The sequence below is a fragment of the Larus michahellis genome, chromosome 6, assembly GCF_964199755.1.
Source record: "Larus michahellis chromosome 6, bLarMic1.1, whole genome shotgun sequence".
NCBI lineage: Eukaryota > Metazoa > Chordata > Aves > Charadriiformes > Laridae > Larus > Larus michahellis.
The window spans coordinates 11,462,198-11,486,216 of record NC_133901.1 but is presented as its reverse complement, the minus strand read 5'-3'; the positions used below and the strand labels follow the sequence as shown (position 1 = coordinate 11,486,216).

The 24,019-nt window shown below is 64.0% G+C and overlaps 16 non-coding genes and 4 pseudogenes across 16 annotated transcripts; all 20 read right to left on the bottom strand.

Annotated features, from left to right (window-relative positions):
* Window positions 1–462: 462 nt before the first annotated feature.
* Window positions 463–581, bottom strand: LOC141745806 (5S ribosomal RNA). The gene has a single exon (XR_012588075.1). It is a non-coding gene; the product is annotated as a 5S ribosomal RNA (ribosomal RNA).
* A 1,146-nt stretch (window positions 582–1,727) lies between these two features.
* On the bottom strand, window positions 1,728–1,846 carry LOC141745830 (5S ribosomal RNA). Its single transcript, XR_012588098.1, has one exon. It is a non-coding gene; the product is annotated as a 5S ribosomal RNA (ribosomal RNA).
* A 1,146-nt stretch (window positions 1,847–2,992) lies between these two features.
* On the bottom strand, window positions 2,993–3,111 carry LOC141745893 (5S ribosomal RNA; annotated as a pseudogene).
* A 1,146-nt stretch (window positions 3,112–4,257) lies between these two features.
* On the bottom strand, window positions 4,258–4,376 carry LOC141745803 (5S ribosomal RNA). The gene has a single exon (XR_012588072.1). It is a non-coding gene; the product is annotated as a 5S ribosomal RNA (ribosomal RNA).
* Window positions 4,377–5,522: 1,146 nt separating this feature from the next.
* Window positions 5,523–5,641, bottom strand: LOC141745829 (5S ribosomal RNA). Its single transcript, XR_012588097.1, has one exon. It is a non-coding gene; the product is annotated as a 5S ribosomal RNA (ribosomal RNA).
* A 1,146-nt stretch (window positions 5,642–6,787) lies between these two features.
* On the bottom strand, window positions 6,788–6,906 carry LOC141745823 (5S ribosomal RNA). Its single transcript, XR_012588092.1, has one exon. It is a non-coding gene; the product is annotated as a 5S ribosomal RNA (ribosomal RNA).
* A 1,146-nt stretch (window positions 6,907–8,052) lies between these two features.
* LOC141745805 (5S ribosomal RNA) lies at window positions 8,053–8,171 on the bottom strand. The gene has a single exon (XR_012588074.1). It is a non-coding gene; the product is annotated as a 5S ribosomal RNA (ribosomal RNA).
* Window positions 8,172–9,317: 1,146 nt separating this feature from the next.
* Window positions 9,318–9,436, bottom strand: LOC141745822 (5S ribosomal RNA). Its single transcript, XR_012588091.1, has one exon. It is a non-coding gene; the product is annotated as a 5S ribosomal RNA (ribosomal RNA).
* A 1,146-nt stretch (window positions 9,437–10,582) lies between these two features.
* Window positions 10,583–10,701, bottom strand: LOC141745896 (5S ribosomal RNA; annotated as a pseudogene).
* A 1,145-nt stretch (window positions 10,702–11,846) lies between these two features.
* LOC141745861 (5S ribosomal RNA) lies at window positions 11,847–11,965 on the bottom strand. The gene has a single exon (XR_012588129.1). It is a non-coding gene; the product is annotated as a 5S ribosomal RNA (ribosomal RNA).
* A 1,285-nt stretch (window positions 11,966–13,250) lies between these two features.
* Window positions 13,251–13,369, bottom strand: LOC141745793 (5S ribosomal RNA). The gene has a single exon (XR_012588062.1). It is a non-coding gene; the product is annotated as a 5S ribosomal RNA (ribosomal RNA).
* Window positions 13,370–14,515: 1,146 nt separating this feature from the next.
* LOC141745868 (5S ribosomal RNA) lies at window positions 14,516–14,634 on the bottom strand. The gene has a single exon (XR_012588135.1). It is a non-coding gene; the product is annotated as a 5S ribosomal RNA (ribosomal RNA).
* A 1,048-nt stretch (window positions 14,635–15,682) lies between these two features.
* On the bottom strand, window positions 15,683–15,801 carry LOC141745827 (5S ribosomal RNA). The gene has a single exon (XR_012588095.1). It is a non-coding gene; the product is annotated as a 5S ribosomal RNA (ribosomal RNA).
* Window positions 15,802–16,783: 982 nt separating this feature from the next.
* LOC141745843 (5S ribosomal RNA) lies at window positions 16,784–16,902 on the bottom strand. Its single transcript, XR_012588111.1, has one exon. It is a non-coding gene; the product is annotated as a 5S ribosomal RNA (ribosomal RNA).
* A 1,146-nt stretch (window positions 16,903–18,048) lies between these two features.
* LOC141745857 (5S ribosomal RNA) lies at window positions 18,049–18,167 on the bottom strand. Its single transcript, XR_012588125.1, has one exon. It is a non-coding gene; the product is annotated as a 5S ribosomal RNA (ribosomal RNA).
* Window positions 18,168–19,143: 976 nt separating this feature from the next.
* Window positions 19,144–19,262, bottom strand: LOC141745842 (5S ribosomal RNA). The gene has a single exon (XR_012588110.1). It is a non-coding gene; the product is annotated as a 5S ribosomal RNA (ribosomal RNA).
* Window positions 19,263–20,408: 1,146 nt separating this feature from the next.
* Window positions 20,409–20,527, bottom strand: LOC141745888 (5S ribosomal RNA; annotated as a pseudogene).
* Window positions 20,528–21,503: 976 nt separating this feature from the next.
* Window positions 21,504–21,622, bottom strand: LOC141745841 (5S ribosomal RNA). Its single transcript, XR_012588109.1, has one exon. It is a non-coding gene; the product is annotated as a 5S ribosomal RNA (ribosomal RNA).
* A 1,146-nt stretch (window positions 21,623–22,768) lies between these two features.
* LOC141745895 (5S ribosomal RNA) lies at window positions 22,769–22,887 on the bottom strand (annotated as a pseudogene).
* Window positions 22,888–23,858: 971 nt separating this feature from the next.
* LOC141745881 (5S ribosomal RNA) lies at window positions 23,859–23,977 on the bottom strand. Its single transcript, XR_012588148.1, has one exon. It is a non-coding gene; the product is annotated as a 5S ribosomal RNA (ribosomal RNA).
* Window positions 23,978–24,019: the final 42 nt, after the last annotated feature.

Genomic DNA, 24,019 nt, shown 5'->3' with positions numbered 1-24,019 from the left:
CCCGCCTGCCGCAACACCCCACTCGCAACACCAAAACACTCAACGCCCCCCCGCCTGCCGGCAAAAGCCTACAGCACCCAACATGCCACGCGCAACACTCCAGAAAACCTCCACACCCCTGCCACACGGCCCGCAGCCCCACACACCCGCCCGCCTGCCGCAACTACACCCGCACCTGCCCCAACACAGCCCCCCAAAATACTTACACACCACTCCCACACGCCCCGCGCCCTCCAGCCCCACACACCCACCCGCCTGCCGCAACACCCCACTCGCAACACCAAAACACTCAACACCCCCCCGCCTGCCGGCAAAAGCCTACAACAGCCCAAAAAACCTCCACAACCCTCCCACGCGCCCCGCAGACCCACACAACCACCCGCCTGCCGCAACCACACCCGCACCTGCCCCCCTGCCGGACGCAACAGCAAAACGCGCAGCACCCCTCCGCCCGCCGGCAAAAGCCTACAGCACCCGCTATTCCCAGGCGCTCGCCCATCCAAGTACTAACCGGGCCCGACCCTGCTTAGCTTCCGAGATCAGATGAGATCGGGCGTTCTCAGGGTGGTATGGCCGCAGGCACCCCTCTGCCCCACAACAGCCCTCTCCACACCCACCGCCCACACCGCCCTCCCGCACTCACACACACCCCCACGCCCACAACAACGCCTCACACCACACACACACACACAAACACACGCACAACACACGCACCTACCCACAACACACCTCACACAAAACAACACCCCACACGCAACACCCCGCAAAAAATACACACCCCTCACCACACGCACCCTGCCCTACACACACACACACACACGCCTCACCCAACAACACACGCACCTCACACAACACAACACCCCACACACAACACCACTAAGTACTTACACCACACTCACGCACCGCACACGCCCTACAGCCCCACACACCCTCCCTCCTCCCGCAACAACACACGCACCTGCCCCGACGCCTGCCACAATACCCCACTCGCAACACCACAACGCTCGCCAGACGCTCCGCCCGACGCCAAAATCATACAGCACCCAACACCCCAAAAGACCTCCACACCCCTGCTACACGCCCCGCAGCCCCGCACACCCACCCGCCTGCCGCAACACCCCACTCGCAACACCAAAACACTCAACGCCCCCCCGCCTGCCGGCAAAAGCCTACAGCACCCAACAACCCAAAAAACCTCCACAAGCCTCCCACGTGCCCTGCAGCCCCACACACCCACCCGCCTGCCGCAACCACACACGCACCTGCCCCCCCGACACAACCCCCCACCCGCAACACCAAAACGCTCAACACCCCTCCGCCCGCCGCCAAAAGCCTACAGCACCCAACATGCCACGCGCAACACTCCAGAAAACCTCCACACCCCTGCCACACGGCCCGCAGCCCCACACACCCGCCCGCCTGCCGCAACTACACCCGCACCTGCCCCAACACAGCCCCCCAAAATACTTACACACCACTCCCACACGCCCCGCGCCCTCCAGCCCCACACACCCACCCGCCTGCCGCAACACCCCACTCGCAACACCAAAACACTCAACACCCCCCCGCCTGCCGGCAAAAGCCTACAACAGCCCAAAAAACCTCCACAAGCCTCCCACGCGCCCCGCAGCCCCACACAACCACCCGCCTGCCGCAACCACACCCGCACCTGCCCCTCTGCCGGACGCAACAGCAAAACGCGCAGCACCCCTCCGCCCGCCGGCAAAAGCCTACAGCACCCGCTATTCCCAGGCGCTCGCCCATCCAAGTACTAACCGGGCCCGACCCTGCTTAGCTTCCGAGATCAGACGAGATCGGGCGTTCTCAGGGTGGTATGGCCGCAGGCACCCCTCTGCCCCACAACAGCCCTCTCCACACCCACCGCCCACACCGCCCTCCCGCACTCACACACACCCCCACGCCCACAACAACGCCTCACACCACACACACACACACAAACACACGCACAACACACGCACCTACCCACAACACACCTCACACAAAACAACACCCCACACGCAACACCCCGCAAAAAATACACACCCCTCACCACACGCACCCTGCCCTACACACACACACACACACGCCTCACCCAACAACACACGCACCTCACACAACACAACACCCCACACACAACACCACTAAGTACTTACACCACACTCACGCACCGCACACGCCCTACAGCCCCACACACCCTCCCTCCTCCCGCAACAACACACGCACCTGCCCCGACGCCTGCCACAATACCCCACTCGCAACACCACAACGCTCGCCAGACGCTCCGCCCGACGCCAAAATCATACAGCACCCAACACCCCAAAAGACCTCCACACCCCTGCTACACGCCCCGCAGCCCCGCACACCCACCCGCCTGCCGCAACACCCCACTCGCAACACCAAAACACTCAACGCCCCCCCGCCTGCCGGCAAAAGCCTACAGCACCCAACAACCCAAAAAACCTCCACAAGCCTCCCACGTGCCCTGCAGCCCCACACACCCACCCGCCTGCCGCAACCACACACGCACCTGCCCCCCCGACACAACCCCCCACCCGCAACACCAAAACGCTCAACACCCCTCCACCCGCCGCCAAAAGCCTACAGCACCCAACATGCCACGCGCAACACTCCAGAAAACCTCCACACCCCTGCCACACGGCCCGCAGCCCCACACACCCGCCCGCCTGCCGCAACTACACCCGCACCTGCCCCAACACAGCCCCCCAAAATACTTACACACCACTCCCACACGCCCCGCGCCCTCCAGCCCCACACACCCACCCGCCTGCCGCAACACCCCACTCGCAACACCAAAACACTCAACACCCCCCCGCCTGCCGGCAAAAGCCTACAACAGCCCAAAAAACCTCCACAACCCTCCCACGCGCCCCGCAGCCCCACACGCCCACCCGCCTGCCGCAACCACACCCGCACCTGCCCCCCTGCCGGACGCAACAGCAAAACGCGCAGCACCCCTCCGCCCGCCGGCAAAAGCCTACAGCACCCGCTATTCCCAGGCGCTCGCCCATACAAGTACTAACTGGGCCCGACCCTGCTTAGCTTCCGAGATCAGACGAGATCGGGCGTTCTCAGGGTGGTATGGCCGCAGGCACCCCTCTGCCCCACAACAGCCCTCTCCACACCCACCGCCCACACCGCCCTCCCGCACTCACACACACCCCCACGCCCACAACAACGCCTCACACCACACACACACACACAAACACACGCACAACACACGCACCTACCCACAACACACCTCACACAAAACAACACCCCACACGCAACACCCCGCAAAAAATACACACCCCTCACCACACGCACCCTGCCCTACACACACACACACACACGCCTCACCCAACAACACACGCACCTCACACAACACAACACCCCACACACAACACCACTAAGTACTTACACCACACTCACGCACCGCACACGCCCTACAGCCCCACACACCCTCCCTCCTCCCGCAACAACACACGCACCTGCCCCGACGCCTGCCACAATACCCCACTCGCAACACCACAACGCTCGCCAGACGCTCCGCCCGACGCCAAAATCATACAGCACCCAACACCCCAAAAGACCTCCACACCCCTGCTACACGCCTCGCAGCCCCGCACACCCACCCGCCTGCCGCAACACCCCACTTGCAACACCAAAACACTCAACGCCCCCCTGCCTGCCGGCAAAAGCCTACAGCACCCAACAACCCAAAAAACCTCCACAAGCCTCCCACGTGCCCTGCAGCCCCACACACCCACCCGCCTGCCGCAACCACACACGCACCTGCCCCCCCGACACAACCCCCCACCCGCAACACCAAAACGCTCAACACCCCTCCGCCCGCCGCCAAAAGCCTACAGCACCCAACATGCCACGCGCAACACTCCAGAAAACCTCCACACCCCTGCCACACGGCCCGCAGCCCCACACACCCGCCCGCCTGCCGCAACTACACCCGCACCTGCCCCAACACAGCCCCCCAAAATACTTACACACCACTCCCACACGCCCCGCGCCCTCCAGCCCCACACACCCACCCGCCTGCCGCAACACCCCACTCGCAACACCAAAGCACTCAACACCCCCCCGCCTGCCGGCAAAAGCCTACAACAGCCCAAAAAACCTCCACAACCCTCCCACGCGCCCCGCAGACCCACACGCCCACCCGCCTGCCGCAACCACACCCGCACCTGCCCCCCTGCCGGACGCAACAGCAAAACGCGCAGCACCCCTCCGCCCGCCGGCAAAAGCCTACAGCACCCGGTATTCCCAGGCGCTCTCCCATCCAAGTACTAACTGGGCCCGACCCTGCTTAGCTTCCGAGATCAGACGAGATCGGGCGTTCTCAGGGTGGTATGGCTGTAGGCACCCCTCTGCCCCACAACAGCCCTCTCCACACCCACCGCCCACACCGCCCTCCCGCACTCACACACACCCCCACGCCCACAACAACGCCTCACACCACACACACACACACAAACACACGCACAACACACGCACCTACCCACAACACACCTCACACAAAACAACACCCCACACGCAACACCCCGCAAAAAATACACACCCCTCACCACACGCACCCTGCCCTACACACACACACACACACGCCTCACCCAACAACACACGCACCTCACACAACACAACACCCCACACACAACACCACTAAGTACTTACACCACACTCACGCACCGCACACGCCCTACAGCCCCACACACCCTCCCTCCTCCCGCAACAACACACGCACCTGCCCCGACGCCTGCCACAATACCCCACTCGCAACACCACAACGCTCGCCAGACGCTCCGCCCAACGCCAAAATCATACAGCACCCAACACCCCAAAAGACCTCCACACCCCTGCTACACGCCCCGCAGCCCCGCACACCCACCCGCCTGCCGCAACACCCCACTCGCAACACCAAAACACTCAACGCCCCCCCGCCTGCCGGCAAAAACCTACAGCACCCAACAACCCAAAAAACCTCCACAAGCCTCCCACGTGCCCTGCAGCCCCACACACCCACCCGCCTGCCGCAACCACACACGCACCTGCCCCCCCGACACAACCCCCCACCTGCAACACCAAAACGCTCAACACCCCTCCGCCCGCCGCCAAAAGCCTACAGCACCCAACATGCCACGCGCAACACTCCAGAAAACCTCCACACCCCTGCCACACGGCCCGCAGCCCCACACACCCGCCCGCCTGCCGCAACTACACCCGCACCTGCCCCAACACAGCCCCCCAAAATACTTACACACCACTCCCACACGCCCCGCGCCCTCCAGCCCCACACACCCACCCGCCTGCCGCAACACCCCACTCGCAACACCAAAACACTCAACACCCCCCCGCCTGCCGGCAAAAGCCTACAACAGCCCAAAAAACCTCCACAACCCTCCCACGCGCCCCGCAGCCCCACACGCCCACCCGCCTGCCGCAACCACACCCGCACCTGCCCCCCTGCCGGACGCAACAGCAAAACGCGCAGCACCCCTCCGCCCGCCGGCAAAAGCCTACAGCACCCGCTATTCCCAGGCGCTCGCCCATCCAAGTACTAACCGGGCCCGACCCTGCTTAGCTTCCGAGATCAGACGAGATCGGGCGTTCTCAGGGTGGTATGGCCGCAGGCACCCCTCTGCCCCACAACAGCCCTCTCCACACCCACCGCCCACACCGCCCTCCCGCACTCACACACACCCCCACGCCCACAACAACGCCTCACACCACACACACACACACAAACACACGCACAACACACGCACCTACCCACAACACACCTCACACAAAACAACACCCCACACGCAACACCCCGCAAAAAATACACACCCCTCACCACACGCACCCTGCCCTACACACACACACACACACGCCTCACCCAACAACACACGCACCTCACACAACACAACACCCCACACACAACACCACTAAGTACTTACACCACACTCACGCACCGCACACGCCCTACAGCCCCACACACCCTCCCTCCTCCCGCAACAACACACGCACCTGCCCCGACGCCTGCCACAATACCCCACTCGCAACACCACAACGCTCGCCAGACGCTCCGCCCGACGCCAAAATCATACAGCACCCAACACCCCAAAAGACCTCCACACCCCTGCTACACGCCCCGCAGCCCCGCACACCCACCCGCCTGCCGCAACACCCCACTCGCAACACCAAAACACTCAACGCCCCCCCGCCTGCCGGCAAAAGCCTACAGCACCCAACAACCCAAAAAACCTCCACAAGCCTCCCACGTGCCCTGCAGCCCCACACACCCACCCGCCTGCCGCAACCACACACGCACCTGCCCCCCCGACACAACCCCCCACCCGCAACACCAAAACGCTCAACACCCCTCCGCCCGCCGCCAAAAGCCTACAGCACCCAACATGCCACGCGCAACACTCCAGAAAACCTCCACACCCCTGCCACACGGCCCGCAGCCCCACACACCCGCCCGCCTGCCGCAACTACACCCGCACCTGCCCCAACACAGCCCCCCAAAATACTTACACACCACTCCCACACGCCCCGCGCCCTCCAGCCCCACACACCCACCCGCCTGCCGCAACACCCCACTCGCAACACCAAAACACTCAACACCCCCCCGCCTGCCGGCAAAAGCCTACAACAGCCCAAAAAACCTCCACAAGCCTCCCACGCGCCCCGCAGCCCCACACAACCACCCGCCTGCCGCAACCACACCCGCACCTGCCCCTCTGCCGGACGCAACAGCAAAACGCGCAGCACCCCTCCGCCCGCCGGCAAAAGCCTACAGCACCCGCTATTCCCAGGCGCTCTCCCATCCAAGTACTAACCGGGCCCGACCCTGCTTAGCTTCCGAGATCAGACGAGATCGGGCGTTCTCAGGGTGGTATGGCCGCAGGCACCCCTCTGCCCCACAACAGCCCTCTCCACACCCACCGCCCACACCGCCCTCCCGCACTCACACACACCCCCACGCCCACAACAACGCCTCACACCACACACACACACACAAACACACGCACAACACACGCACCTACCCACAACACACCTCACACAAAACAACACCCCACACGCAACACCCCGCAAAAAATACACACCCCTCACCACACGCACCCTGCCCTACACACACACACACACACGCCTCACCCAACAACACACGCACCTCACACAACACAACACCCCACACACAACACCACTAAGTACTTACACCACACTCACGCACCGCACACGCCCTACAGCCCCACACACCCTCCCTCCTCCCGCAACAACACACGCACCTGCCCCGACGCCTGCCACAATACCCCACTCGCAACACCACAACGCTCGCCAGACGCTCCGCCCGACGCCAAAATCATACAGCACCCAACACCCCAAAAGACCTCCACACCCCTGCTACACGCCCCGCAGCCCCGCACACCCACCCGCCTGCCGCAACACCCCACTCGCAACACCAAAACACTCAACGCCCCCCCGCCTGCCGGCAAAAGCCTACAGCACCCAACAACCCAAAAAACCTCCACAAGCCTCCCACGTGCCCTGCAGCCCCACACACCCACCCGCCTGCCGCAACCACACACGCACCTGCCCCCCCGACACAACCCCCCACCCGCAACACCAAAACGCTCAACACCCCTCCGCCCGCCGCCAAAAGCCTACAGCACCCAACATGCCACGCGCAACACTCCAGAAAACCTCCACACCCCTGCCACACGGCCCGCAGCCCCACACACCCGCCCGCCTGCCGCAACTACACCCACACCTGCCCCAACACAGCCCCCCAAAATACTTACACACCACTCCCACACGCCCCGCGCCCTCCAGCCCCACACACCCACCCGCCTGCCGCAACACCCCACTCGCAACACCAAAACACTCAACACCCCCCCGCCTGCCGGGAAAAGCCTACAACAGCCCAAAAAACCTCCACAACCCTCCCACGCGCCCCGCAGCCCCACACGCCCACCCGCCTGCCGCAACCACACCCGCACCTGCCCCCCTGCCGGACGCAACAGCAAAACGCGCAGCACCCCTCCGCCCGCCGGCAAAAGCCTACAGCACCCGCTATTCCCAGGCGCTCGCCCATCCAAGTACTAACCGGGCCCGACCCTGCTTAGCTTCCGAGATCAGATGAGATCGGGCGTTCTCAGGGTGGTATGGCCGCAGGCACCCCTCTGCCCCACAACAGCCCTCTCCACACCCACCGCCCACACCGCCCTCCCGCACTCACACACACCCCCACGCCCACAACAACGCCTCACACCACACACACACACACAAACACACGCACAACACACGCACCTACCCACAACACACCTCACACAAAACAACACCCCACACGCAACACCCCGCAAAAAATACACACCCCTCACCACACGCACCCTGCCCTACACACACACACACACACGCCTCACCCAACAACACACGCACCTCACACAACACAACACCCCACACACAACACCACTAAGTACTTACACCACACTCACGCACCGCACACGCCCTACAGCCCCACACACCCTCCCTCCTCCCGCAACAACACACGCACCTGCCCCGACGCCTGCCACAATACCCCACTCGCAACACCACAACGCTCGCCAGACGCTCCGCCCGACGCCAAAATCATACAGCACCCAACACCCCAAAAGACCTCCACACCCCTGCTACACGCCCCGCAGCCCCGCACACCCACCCGCCTGCCGCAACACCCCACTCGCAACACCAAAACACTCAACGCCCCCCCGCCTGCCGGCAAAAGCCTACAGCACCCAACAACCCAAAAAACCTCCACAAGCCTCCCACGTGCCCTGCAGCCCCACACACCCACCCGCCTGCCGCAACCACACACGCACCTGCCCCCCCGACACAACCCCCCACCCGCAACACCAAAACGCTCAACACCCCTCCGCCCGCCGCCAAAAGCCTACAGCACCCAACATGCCACGCGCAACACTCCAGAAAACCTCCACACCCCTGCCACACGGCCCGCAGCCCCACACACCCGCCCGCCTGCCGCAACTACACCCGCACCTGCCCCAACACAGCCCCCCAAAATACTTACACACCACTCCCACACGCCCCGCGCCCTCCAGCCCCACACACCCACCCGCCTGCCGCAACACCCCACTCGCAACACCAAAACACTCAACACCCCCCCGCCTGCCGGCAAAAGCCTACAACAGCCCAAAAAACCTCCACAAGCCTCCCACGCGCCCCGCAGCCCCACACAACCACCCGCCTGCCGCAACCACACCCGCACCTGCCCCTCTGCCGGACGCAACAGCAAAACGCGCAGCACCCCTCCGCCCGCCGGCAAAAGCCTACAGCACCCGCTATTCCCAGGCGCTCTCCCATCCAAGTACTAACCGGGCCCGACCCTGCTTAGCTTCCGAGATCAGACGAGATCGGGCGTTCTCAGGGTGGTATGGCCGCAGGCACCCCTCTGCCCCACAACAGCCCTCTCCACACCCACCGCCCACACCGCCCTCCCGCACTCACACACACCCCCACGCCCACAACAACGCCTCACACCACACACACACACACAAACACACGCACAACACACGCACCTACCCACAACACACCTCACACAAAACAACACCCCACACGCAACACCCCGCAAAAAATACACACCCCTCACCACACGCACCCTGTCCTACACACACACACACACACGCCTCACCCAACAACACACGCACCTCACACAACACAACACCCCACACACAACACCACTAAGTACTTACACCACACTCACGCACCGCACACGCCCTACAGCCCCACACACCCTCCCTCCTCCCGCAACAACACACGCACCTGCCCCGACGCCTGCCACAATACCCCACTCGCAACACCACAACGCTCGCCAGACGCTCCGCCCGACGCCAAAATCATACAGCACCCAACACCCCAAAAGACCTCCACACCCCTGCTACACGCCCCGCAGCCCCGCACACCCACCCGCCTGCCGCAACACCCCACTCGCAACACCAAAACACTCAACGCCCCCCCGCCTGCCGGCAAAAGCCTACAGCACCCAACAACCCAAAAAACCTCCACAAGCCTCCCACGTGCCCTGCAGCCCCACACACCCACCCGCCTGCCGCAACCACACACGCACCTGCCCCCCCGACACAACCCCCCACCCGCAACACCAAAACGCTCAACACCCCTCCACCCGCCGCCAAAAGCCTACAGCACCCAACATGCCACGCGCAACACTCCAGAAAACCTCCACACCCCTGCCACACGGCCCGCAGCCCCACACACCCGCCCGCCTGCCGCAACTACACCCGCACCTGCCCCAACACAGCCCCCCAAAATACTTACACACCACTCCCACACGCCCCGCGCCCTCCAGCCCCACACACCCACCCGCCTGCCGCAACACCCCACTCGCAACACCAAAACACTCAACACCCCCCCGCCTGCCGGCAAAAGCCTACAACAGCCCAAAAAACCTCCACAACCCTCCCACGCGCCCCGCAGCCCCACACGCCCACCCGCCTGCCGCAACCACACCCGCACCTGCCCCCCTGCCGGACGCAACAGCAAAACGCGCAGCACCCCTCCGCCCGCCGGCAAAAGCCTACAGCATCCGCTATTCCCAGGCGCTCGCCCATACAAGTACTAACCGGGCCCGACCCTGCTTAGCTTCCGAGATCAGACGAGATCGGGCGTTCTCAGGGTGGTATGGCCGCAGGCACCCCTCTGCCCCACAACAGCCCTCTCCACACCCACCGCCCACACCGCCCTCCCGCACTCACACACACCCCCACGCCCACAACAACGCCTCACACCACACACACACACACAAACACACGCACAACACACGCACCTACCCACAACACACCTCACACAAAACAACACCCCACACGCAACACCCCGCAAAAAATACACACCCCTCACCACACGCACCCTGCCCTACACACACACACACACACGCCTCACCCAACAACATCGCACCTCACACAACACAACACCCCACACACAACACCACTAAGTACTTACACCACACTCACGCACCGCACACGCCCTACAGCCCCACACACCCTCCCTCCTCCCGCAACAACACACGCACCTGCCCCGACGCCTGCCACAATACCCCACTCGCAACACCACAACGCTCGCCAGACGCTCCGCCCGACGCCAAAATCATACAGCACCCAACACCCCAAAAGACCTCCACACCCCTGCTACACGCCTCGCAGCCCCGCACACCCACCCGCCTGCCGCAACACCCCACTTGCAACACCAAAACACTCAACGCCCCCCCGCCTGCCGGCAAAAGCCTACAGCACCCAACAACCCAAAAAACCTCCACAAGCCTCCCACGTGCCCTGCAGCCCCACACACCCACCCGCCTGCCGCAACCACACACGCACCTGCCCCCCCGACACAACCCCCCACCCGCAACACCAAAACGCTCAACACCCCTCCGCCCGCCGCCAAAAGCCTACAGCACCCAACATGCCACGCGCAACACTCCAGAAAACCTCCACACCCCTGCCACACGGCCCGCAGCCCCACACACCCGCCCGCCTGCCGCAACTACACCCGCACCTGCCCCAACACAGCCCCCCAAAATACTTACACACCACTCCCACACGCCCCGCGCCCTCCAGCCCCACACACCCACCCGCCTGCCGCAACACCCCACTCGCAACACCAAAACACTCAACACCCCCCCGCCTGCCGGCAAAAGCCTACAACAGCCCAAAAAACCTCCACAAGCCTCCCACGCGCCCCGCAGACCCACACGCCCACCCGCCTGCCGCAACCACACCCGCACCTGCCCCTCTGCCGGACGCAACAGCAAAACGCGCAGCACCCCTCCGCCCGCCGGCAAAAGCCTACAGCACCCGCTATTCCCAGGCGCTCTCCCATCCAAGTACTAACCGGGCCCGACCCTGCTTAGCTTCCAAGATCAGACGAGATCGGGCGTTCTCAGGGTGGTATGGCCGTAGGCACCCCTCTGCCCCACAACAGCCCTCTCCACACCCACCGCCCACACCGCCCTCCCGCACTCACACACACCCCCACGCCCACAACAACGCCTCACACCACACACACACACACAAACACACGCACAACACACGCACCTACCCACAACACACCTCACACAAAACAACACCCCACACGCAACACCCCGCAAAAAATACACACCCCTCACCACACGCACCCTGCCCTACACACACACACACACACGCCTCACCCAACAACACACGCACCTCACACAACACAACACCCCACACACAACACCACTAAGTACTTACACCACACTCACGCACCGCACACGCCCTACAGCCCCACACACCCGCCCGCCTGCCGCAACTACACCCGCACCTGCCCCAACACAGCCCCCCAAAATACTTACACACCACTCCCACACGCCCCGCGCCCTCCAGCCCCACACACCCACCCGCCTGCCGCAACACCCCTCTCGTAACACCACAATGCTCGAAACCCCCTCCGCCCGACGCCAAAATCGTACAGCACTCAACACCCCAAAAGACCTACACACCCCTCCACACGCCCTGCAGCCCCACACACCCGCCCGCCTGCCGCAACCACACACGCACCTGCCCCCCCGACACAACCCCCCACCCGCAACACCAAAACGCTCAACACCCCTCCGCCCGCCGCCAAAAGCCTACAGCACCCAACAGCCCAAAAAGCCTCCACAAGCCTCCCACATGCCCCACACACCCGTCCGCCTGCTGCAACTACACCCGCACCTGCCCCAACACAGCCCCCCAAAATACTTACACACCACTCCCACACGCCCCGCGCCCTCCAGCCCCACACACCCACCCGCCTGCCGCAACACCCCACTCGCAACACCAAAACACTCAACACCCCCCCGCCTGCCGGCAAAAGCCTACAACAGCCCAAAAAACCTCCACAAGCCTGCCATGCGCCCCGCAGCCCCACACACCCACCCGCCTGCCGCAAGCACACACGCACCTGCCCCAACACAGCCCCCCAAAATACTTACACACCACTCCCACACGCCCCGCGCCCTCCAGCCCCACACACCCACCCGCCTGCCGCAACACCCCACTCGCAACACCAAAACACTCAACACCCCCCCGCCTGCCGGCAAAAGCCTACAACAGCCCAAAAAACCTCCACAACCCTCCCACGCGCCCCGCAGACCCACACGCCCACCCGCCTGCCGCAACCACACCCGCACCTGCCCCCCTGCCGGACGCAACAGCAAAACGCGCAGCACCCCTCCGCCCGCCGGCAAAAGCCTACAGCACCCGCTATTCCCAGGCGCTCTCCCATCCAAGTACTAACCGGGCCCGACCCTGCTTAGCTTCCGAGATCAGACGAGATCGGGCGTTCTCAGGGTGGTATGGCTGTAGGCACCCCTCTGCCCCACAACAGCCCTCTCCACACCCACCGCCCACACCGCCCTCCCGCACTCACACACACCCCCACGCCCACAACAACGCCTCACACCACACACACACACACAAACACACGCACAACACACGCACCTACCCACAACACACCTCACACAAAACAACACCCCACACGCAACACCCCGCAAAAAATACACACCCCTCACCACACGCACCCTGCCCTACACACACACACACACACGCCTCACCCAACAACACACGCACCTCACACAACACAACACCCCACACACAACACCACTAAGTACTTACACCACACTCACGCACCGCACACGCCCTACAGCCCCACACACCCTCCCTCCTCCCGCAACAACACACGCACCTGCCCCGACGCCTGCCACAATACCCCACTCGCAACACCACAACGCTCGCCAGACGCTCCGCCCGACGCCAAAATCATACAGCACCCAACACCCCAAAAGACCTCCACACCCCTGCTACACGCCCCGCAGCCCCGCACACCCACCCGCCTGCCGCAACACCCCACTCGCAACACCAAAACACTCAACGCCCCCCCGCCTGCCGGCAAAAACCTACAGCACCCAACAACCCAAAAAACCTCCACAAGCCTCCCACGTGCCCTGCAGCCCCACACACCCACCCGCCTGCCGCAACCACACACGCACCTGCCCCCCCGACACAACCCCCCACCCGCAACACCAAAACGCTCAACACCCCTCCGCCCGCCGCCAAAAGCCTACAGCACCCAACATGCCACGCGCAACACTCCAGAAAACCTCCACACCCCTGCCACACGGCCCGCAGCCCCACACACCCGCCCGCCTGCCGCAACTACACCCGCACCTGCCCCAACACAGCCCCCCAAAATACTTACACACCACTCCCACACGCCCCGCGCCCTCCAGCCCCACACACCCACCCGCCTGCCGCAACACCCCACTCGCAACACCAAAACACTCAACACCCCCCCGCCTGCCGGCAAAAGCCTACAACAGCCCAAAAAACCTCCACAAGCCTCCCACGCGCCCCGCAGCCCCACACAACCACCCGCCTGCCGCAACCACACCCGCACCTGCCCCTCTGCCGGACGCAACAGCAAAACGCGCAGCACCCCTCCGCCCGCCGGCAAAAGCCTACAGCACCCGCTATTCCCAGGCGCTCTCCCATCCAAGTACTAACCGGGCCCGACCCTGCTTAGCTTCCGAAATCAGACGAGATCGGGCGTTCTCAGGGTGGTATGGCCGTAGGCACCCCTCTGCCCCACAACAGCCCTCTCCACACCCACCGCCCACACCGCCCTCCCGCACTCACACACACCCCCACGCCCACAACAACGCCTCACACCACACACACACACACAAACACACGCACAACACACGCACCTACCCACAACACACCTCACACAAAACAACACCCCACACGCAACACCCCGCAAAAAATACACACCCCTCACCACACGCACCCTGCCCTACACACACACACACACACGCCTCACCCAACAACACACGCACCTCACACAACACAACACCCCACACACAACACCACTAAGTACTTACACCACACTCACGCACCGCACACGCCCTACAGCCCCACACACCCGCCCGCCTGCCGCAACTACACCCGCACCTGCCCCAACACAGCCCCCCAAAATACTTACACACCACTCCCACACGCCCCGCGCCCTCCAGCCCCACACACCCACCCGCCTGCCGCAACACCCCTCTCGTAACACCACAATGCTCGAAACCCCCTCCGCCCGACGCCAAAATCGTACAGCACTCAACACCCCAAAAGACCTACACACCCCTCCACACGCCCTGCAGCCCCACACACCCGCCCGCCTGCCGCAACCACACACGCACCTGCCCCCCCGACACAACCCCCCACCCGCAACACCAAAACGCTCAACACCCCTCCGCCCGCCGCCAAAAGCCTACAGCACCCAACAGCCCAAAAAGCCTCCACAAGCCTCCCACATGCCCCACACACCCGCCCGCCTGCTGCAACTACACCCGCACCTGCCCCAACACAGCCCCCCAAAATACTTACACACCACTCCCACACGCCCCGCGCCCTCCAGCCCCACACACCCACCCGCCTGCCGCAACACCCCACTCGCAACACCAAAACACTCAACACCCCCCCGCCTGCCGGCAAAAGCCTACAACAGCCCAAAAAACCTCCACAAGCCTCCCACGCGCCCCGCAGCCCCACACGCCTGCCGCAACCACACCCGCACCTGCCCCCCTGCCGGACGCAACAGCAAAACGCGCAGCACCCCTCCGCCCGCCGGCAAAAGCCTACAGCACCCGCTATTCCCAGGCGCTCTCCCATCCAAGTACTAACCGGGCCCGACCCTGCTTACCTTCCGAGATCAGACGAGATCGGGCGTTCTCAGGGTGGTATGGCCGTAGGCACCCCTCTGCCCCACAACAGCCCTCTCCACACCCACCGCCCACACCGCCCTCCCGCACTCACACACACCCCCACGCCCACAACAACGCCTCACACCACACACACACACACAAACACACGCACAACACACGCACCTACCCACAACACACCTCACACAAAACAACACCCCACACGCAACACCCCGCAAAAAATACACACCCCTCACCACACGCACCCTGCCCTACACACACACACACACACGCCTCACCCAACAACACACGCACCTCACACAACACAACACCCCACACACAACACCACTAAGTACTTACACCACACTCACGCACCGCACACGCCCTACAGCCCCACACACCCTCCCTCCTCCCGCAACAACACACGCACCTGCCCCGACGCCTGCCACAATACCCCACTCGCAACACCACAACGCTCGCCAGACGCTCCGCCCGACGCCAAAATCATACAGCACCCAACACCCCAAAAGACCTCCACACCCCTGCTACACGCCCCGCAGCCCCGCACACCCACCCGCCTGCCGCAACACCCCACTCGCAACACCAAAACACTCAACGCCCCCCCGCCTGCCGGCAAAAGCCTACAGCACCCAACATGCCACGCGCAACACTCCAGAAAACCTCCACACCCCTGCCACACGGCCCGCAGCCCCACACACCCGCCCGCCTGCCGCAACTACACCCGCACCTGCCCCAACACAGCCCCCCAAAATACTTACACACCACTCCCACACGCCCCGCGCCCTCCAGCCCCACACACCCACCCGCCTGCCGCAACACCCCACTCGCAACACCAAAACACTCAACACCCCCCCGCCTGCCGGCAAAAGCCTACAACAGCCCAAAAAACCTCCACAACCCTCCCACGCGCCCCGCAGACCCACACGCCCACCCGCCTGCCGCAACCACACCCGCACCTGCCCCCCTGCCGGACGCAACAGCAAAACGCGCAGCACCCCTCCGCCCGCCGGCAAAAGCCTACAGCACCCGCTATTCCCAGGCGCTCGCCCACCCAAGTACTAACCGGGCCCGACCCTGCTTAGCTTCCGAGATCAGACGAGATCGGGCGTTCTCAGGGTGGTATGGCCGCAGGCACCCCTCTGCCCCACAACAGCCCTCTCCACACCCACCGCCCACACCGCCCTCCCGCACTCACACACACCCCCACGCCCACAACAACGCCTCACACCACACACACACACACAAACACACGCACAACACACGCACCTACCCACAACACACCTCACACAAAACAACACCCCACACGCAACACCCCGCAAAAAATACACACCCCTCATCACACGCACCCTGCCCTACACACACACACACACACGCCTCACCCAACAACACACGCACCTCACACAACACAACACCCCACACACAACACCACTAAGTACTTACACCACACTCACGCACCGCACACGCCCTACAGCCCAACACACCCTCCCTCCTCCCGCAACAACACACGCACCTGCCCCGACGCCTGCCACAATACCCCACTCGCAACACCACAACGCTCGCCAGACGCTCCGCCCGACGCCAAAATCATACAGCACCCAACACCCCAAAAGACCTCCACACCCCTGCTACACGCCCCGCAGCCCCGCACACCCACCCGCCTGCCGCAACACCCCACTCGCAACACCAAAACACTCAACGCCCCCCCGCCTGGCGGCAAAAGCCTACAGCACCCAACAACCCAAAAAACCTCCACAAGCCTCCCACGTGCCCTGCAGCCCCACACACCCACCCGCCTGCCGCAACCACACACGCACCTGCCCCCCCGACACAACCCCCCACCCGCAACACCAAAACGCTCAACACCCCTCCGCCCGCCGCCAAAAGCCTACAGCACCCAACATGCCACGCGCAACACTCCAGAAAACCTCCACACCCCTGCCACACGGCCCGCAGCCCCACACACCCGCCCGCCTGCCGCAACTACACCCGCACCTGCCCCAACACAGCCCCCCAAAATACTTACACACCACTCCCACACGCCCCGCGCCCTCCAGCCCCACACACCCACCCGCCTGCCGCAACACCCCACTCGCAACACCAAAACACTCAACACCCCCCCGCCTGCCGGCAAAAGCCTACAACAGCCCAAAAAACCTCCACAAGCCTCCCACGCGCCCCGCAGCCCCACACAACCACCCGCCTGCCGCAACCACACCCGCACCTGCCCCTCTGCCGGACGCAACAGCAAAACGCGCAGCACCCCTCCGCCCGCCGGCAAAAGCCTACAGCACCCGCTATTCCCGGGCGCTCTCCCATCCAAGTACTAACCGGGCCCGACCCTGCTTAGCTTCCGAGATCAGACGAGATCGGGCGTTCTCAGGGTGGTATGGCCGCAGGCACCCCTCTGCCCCACAACAGCCCTCTCCACACCCACCGCCCACACCGCCCTCCCGCACTCACACACACCCCCACGCCCACAACAACGCCTCACACCACACACACACACACAAACACACGCACAACACACGCACCTACCCACAACACACCTCACACAAAACAACACCCCACACGCAACACCCCGCAAAAAATACACACCCCTCACCACACGCACCCTGCCCTACACACACACACGCCTCACCCAACAACACACGCACCTCACACAACACAACACCCCACACACAACACCACTAAGTACTTACACCACACTCACGCACCGCACACGCCCTACAGCCCCACACACCCTCCCTCCTCCCGCAACAACACACGCACCTGCCCCGACGCCTGCCACAATACCCCACTCGCAACACCACAACGCTCGCCAGACGCTCCGCCCGACGCCAAAATCATACAGCACCCAACACCCCAAAAGACCTCCACACCCCTGCTACACGCCCCGCAGCCCCGCACACCCACCCGCCTGCCGCAACACCCCACTCGCAACACCAAAACACTCAACGCCCCCCCGCCTGCCGGCAAAAGCCTACAGCACCCAACATGCCACGCGCAACACTCCAGAAAACCTCCACACCCCTGCCACACGGCCCGCAGCCCCACACACCCACCCGCCTGCCGCAACTACACCCGCACCTGCCCCAACACAGCCCCCCAAAATACTTACACACCACTCCCACACGCCCCGCGCCCTCCAGCCCCACACACCCACCCGCCTGCCGCAACACCCCACTCGCAACACCAAAACACTCAACACCCCCCCGCCTGCCGGCAAAAGCCTACAACAGCCCAAAAAACCTCCACAACCCTCCCACGCGCCCCGCAGCCCCACACGCCCACCCGCCTGCCGCAACCACACCCGCACCTGCCCCCCTGCCGGACGCAACAGCAAAACGCGCAGCACCCCTCCGCCCGCCGGCAAAAGCCTACAGCACCCGCTATTCCCAGGCGCTCGCCCACCCAAGTACTAACCGGGCCCGACCCTGCTTAGCTTCCGAGATCAGACGAGATCGGGCGTTCTCAGGGTGGTATGGCCGCAGGCACCCCTCTGCCCCACAACAGCCCTCTCCACACCCACCGCCCACACCGCCCTCCCGCACTCACACACACCCCCACGCCCACAACAACGCCTCACACCACACACACACACACAAACACACGCACAACACACGCACCTACCCACAACACACCTCACACAAAACAACACCCCACACGCAACACCCCGCAAAAAATACACACCCCTCACCACACGCACCCTGCCCTACACACACACACACACACGCCTCACCCAACAACACACGCACCTCACACAACACAACACCCCACACACAACACCACTAAGTACTTACACCACACTCACGCACCGCACACGCCCTACAGCCCCACACACCCTCCCTCCTCCCGCAACAACACACGCACCTGCCCCGACGCCTGCCACAATACCCCACTCGCAACACCACAACGCTCGCCAGACGCTCCGCCCGACGCCAAAATCATACAGCACCCAACACCCCAAAAGACCTCCACACCCCTGCTACACGCCCCGCAGCCCCGCACACCCACCCGCCTGCCGCAACACCCCACTCGCAACACCAAAACACTCAACGCCCCCCCGCCTGCCGGCAAAAGCCTACAGCACCCAACAACCCAAAAAACCTCCACAAGCCTCCCACGTGCCCTGCAGCCCCACACACCCACCCGCCTGCCGCAACCACACACGCACCTGCCCCCCCGACACAACCCCCCACCCGCAACACCAAAACGCTCAACACCCCTCCGCCCGCCGCCAAAAGCCTACAGCACCCAACATGCCACGCGCAACACTCCAGAAAACCTCCACACCCCTGCCACACGGCCCGCAGCCCCACACACCCGCCCGCCTGCCGCAACTACACCCGCACCTGCCCCAACACAGCCCCCCAAAATACTTACACACCACTCCCACACGCCCCGCGCCCTCCAGCCCCACACACCCACCCGCCTGCCGCAACACCCCACTCGCAACACCAAAACACTCAACACCCCCCCGCCTGCCGGCAAAAGCCTACAACAGCCCAAAAAACCTCCACAAGCCTCCCACGCGCCCCGCAGCCCCACACAACCACCCGCCTGCCGCAACCACACCCGCACCTGCCCCTCTGCCGGACGCAACAGCAAAACGCGCAGCACCCCTCCGCCCGCCGGCAAAAGCCTACAGCACCCGCTATTCCCGGGCGCTCTCCCATCCAAGTACTAACAGGGCCCGACCCTGCTTAGCTTCCGAGATCAGACGAGATCGGGCGTTCTCAGGGTGGTATGGCCGCAGGCACCCCTCTGCCCCACAACAGCCCTCTCCACACCCACCGCCCACACCGCCCTCCCGCACTCACACACACCCCCACGCCCACAACAACGCCTCACACCACACACACACACACAAACACACGCACAACACACGCACCTACCCACAACACACCTCACACAAAACAACACCCCACACGCAACACCCCGCAAAAAATACACACCCCTCACCACACGCACCCTGCCCTACACACACACACGCCTCACCCAACAACACACGCACCTCACACAACACAACACCCCACACACAACACCACTAAGTACTTACACCACACTCACGCACCGCACACGCCCTACAGCCCCACACACCCTCCCTCCTCCCGCAACAACACACGCACCTGCCCCGACGCCTGCCACAATACCCCACTCGCAACACCACAACGCTCGCCAGACGCTCCGCCCGACGCCAAAATCATACAGCACCCAACACCCCAAAAGACCTCCACACCCCTGCTACACGCCCCGCAGCCCCGCACACCCACCCGCCTGCCGCAACACCCCACTCGCAACACCAAAACACTCAACGCCCCCCCGCCTGCCGGCAAAAGCCTACAGCACCCAACATGCCACGCGCAACACTCCAGAAAACCTCCACACCCCTGCCACACGGCCCGCAGCCCCACACACCCGCCCGCCTGCCGCAACTACACCCGCACCTGCCCCAACACAGCCCCCCAAAATACTTACACACCACTCCCACACGCCCCGCGCCCTCCAGCCCCACACACCCACCCGCCTGCCGCAACACCCCACTCGCAACACCAAAACACTCAACACCCCCCCGCCTGCCGGCAAAAGCCTACAACAGCCCAAAAAACCTCCACAAGCCTCCCACGCGCCCCGCAGACCCACACGCCCACCCGCCTGCCGCAACCACACCCGCACCTGCCCCCCTGCCGGACGCAACAGCAAAACGCGCAGCACCCCTCCGCCCGCCGGCAAAAGCCTACAGCACCCGCTATTCCCAGGCGCTCGCCCACCCAAGTACTAACCGGGCCCGACCCTGCTTAGCTTCCGAGATCAGACGAGATCGGGCGTTCTCAGGGTGGTATGGCCGCAGGCACCCCTCTGCCCCACAACAGCCCTCTCCACACCCACCGCCCACACCGCCCTCCCGCACTCACACACACCCCCACGCCCACAACAACGCCTCACACCACACACACACACACAAACACACGCACAACACACGCACCTACCCACAACACACCTCACACAAAACAACACCCCACACGCAACACCCCGCAAAAAATACACACCCCTCATCACACGCACCCTGCCCTACACACACACACACACACGCCTCACCCAACAACACACGCACCTCACACAACACAACACCCCACACACAACACCACTAAGTACTTACACCACACTCACGCACCGCACACGCCCTACAGCCCCACACACCCTCCCTCCTCCCGCAACAACACACGCACCTGCCCCGACGCCTGCCACAATACCCCACTCGCAACACCACAACGCTCGCCAGACGCTCCGCCCGACGCCAAAATCATACAGCACCCAACACCCCAAAAGACCTCCACACCCCTGCTACACGCCCCGCAGCCCCGCACACCCACCCGCCTGCCGCAACACCCCACTCGCAACACCAAAACACTCAACGCCCCCCCGCCTGGCGGCAAAAGCCTACAGCACCCAACAACCCAAAAAACCTCCACAAGCCTCCCACGTGCCCTGCAGCCCCACACACCCACCCGCCTGCCGCAACCACACACGCACCTGCCCCCCCGACACAACCCCCCACCCGCAACACCAAAACGCTCAACACCCCTCCGCCCGCCGCCAAAAGCCTACAGCACCCAACATGCCACGCGCAACACTCCAGAAAACCTCCACACCCCTGCCACACGGCCCGCAGCCCCACACACCCGCCCGCCTGCCGCAACTACACCCGCACCTGCCCCAACACAGCCCCCCAAAATACTTACACACCACTCCCACACGCCCCGCGCCCTCCAGCCCCACACACCCACCCGCCTGCCGCAACACCCCACTCGCAACACCAAAACACTCAACACCCCCCCGCCTGCCGGCAAAAGCCTACAACAGCCCAAAAAACCTCCACAAGCCTCCCACGCGCCCCGCAGACCCACACGCCCACCCGCCTGCCGCAACCACACCCGCACCTGCCCCTCTGCCGGACGCAACAGCAAAACGCGCAGCACCCCTCCGCCCGCCGGCAAAAGCCTACAGCGCCCGCTATTCCCGGGCGCTCTCCCATCCAAGTACTAACAGGGCCCGACCCTGCTTAGCTTCCGAGATCAGACGAGATCGGGCGTTCTCAGGGTGGTATGGCCGCAGGCACCCCTCTGCCCCACAACAGCCCTCTCCACACCCACCGCCCACACCGCCCTCCCGCACTCACACACACCCCCACGCCCACAACAACGCCTCACACCACACACACACACACAAACACACGCACAACACACGCACCTACCCACAACACACCTCACACAAAACAACACCCCACACGCAACACCCCGCAAAAAATACACACCCCTCACCACACGCACCCTGCCCTACACACACACACGCCTCACCCAACAACACACGCACCTCACACAACACCCCACACACAACACCACTAAGTACTTACACCACACTCACGCACCGCACACGCCCTACAGCCCCACACACCCTCCCTCCTCCCGCAACAACACACGCACCTGCCCCGACGCCTGCCACAATACCCCACTCGCAACACCACAACGCTCGCCAGACGCTCCGCCCGACGCCAAAATCATACAGCACCCAACACCCCAAAAGACCTCCACACCCCTGCTACACGCCCCGCAGCCCCGCACACCCACCCGCCTGCCGCAACACCCCACTCGCAACACCAAAACACTCAACGCCCCCCCGCCTGCCGGCAAAAGCCTACAGCACCCAACATGCCACGCGCAACACTCCAGAAAACCTCCACACCCCTGCCACACGGCCCGCAGCCCCACACACCCGCCCGCCTGCCGCAACTACACCCGCACCTGCCCCAACACAGCCCCCCAAAATACTTACACACCACTCCCACACGCCCCGCGCCCTCCAGCCCCACACACCCACCCGCCTGCCGCAACACCCCACTCGCAACACCAAAACACTCAACGCCCCCCCGCCTGCCGGCAAAAGCCTACAACAGCCCAAAAAACCTCCACAAGCCTCCCACGCGCCCTGCAGCCCCACACACCCACCCGCCTGCCGCAACCACACCCGCACCTGCCCCCCTGCCGGATGCAACAGCAAAACGCGCAGCACCCCTCCGCCCGCCGGCAAAAGCCTACAGCACCCGCTATTCCCAGGCGCTCGCCCATACAAGTACTAACCGGGCCCGACCCTGCTTAGCTTCCGAGATCAGACGAGATCGGGCGTTCTCAGGGTGGTATGGCCGCAGGCACCCCTCTGCCCCACAACAGCCCTCTCCACACCCACCGCCCA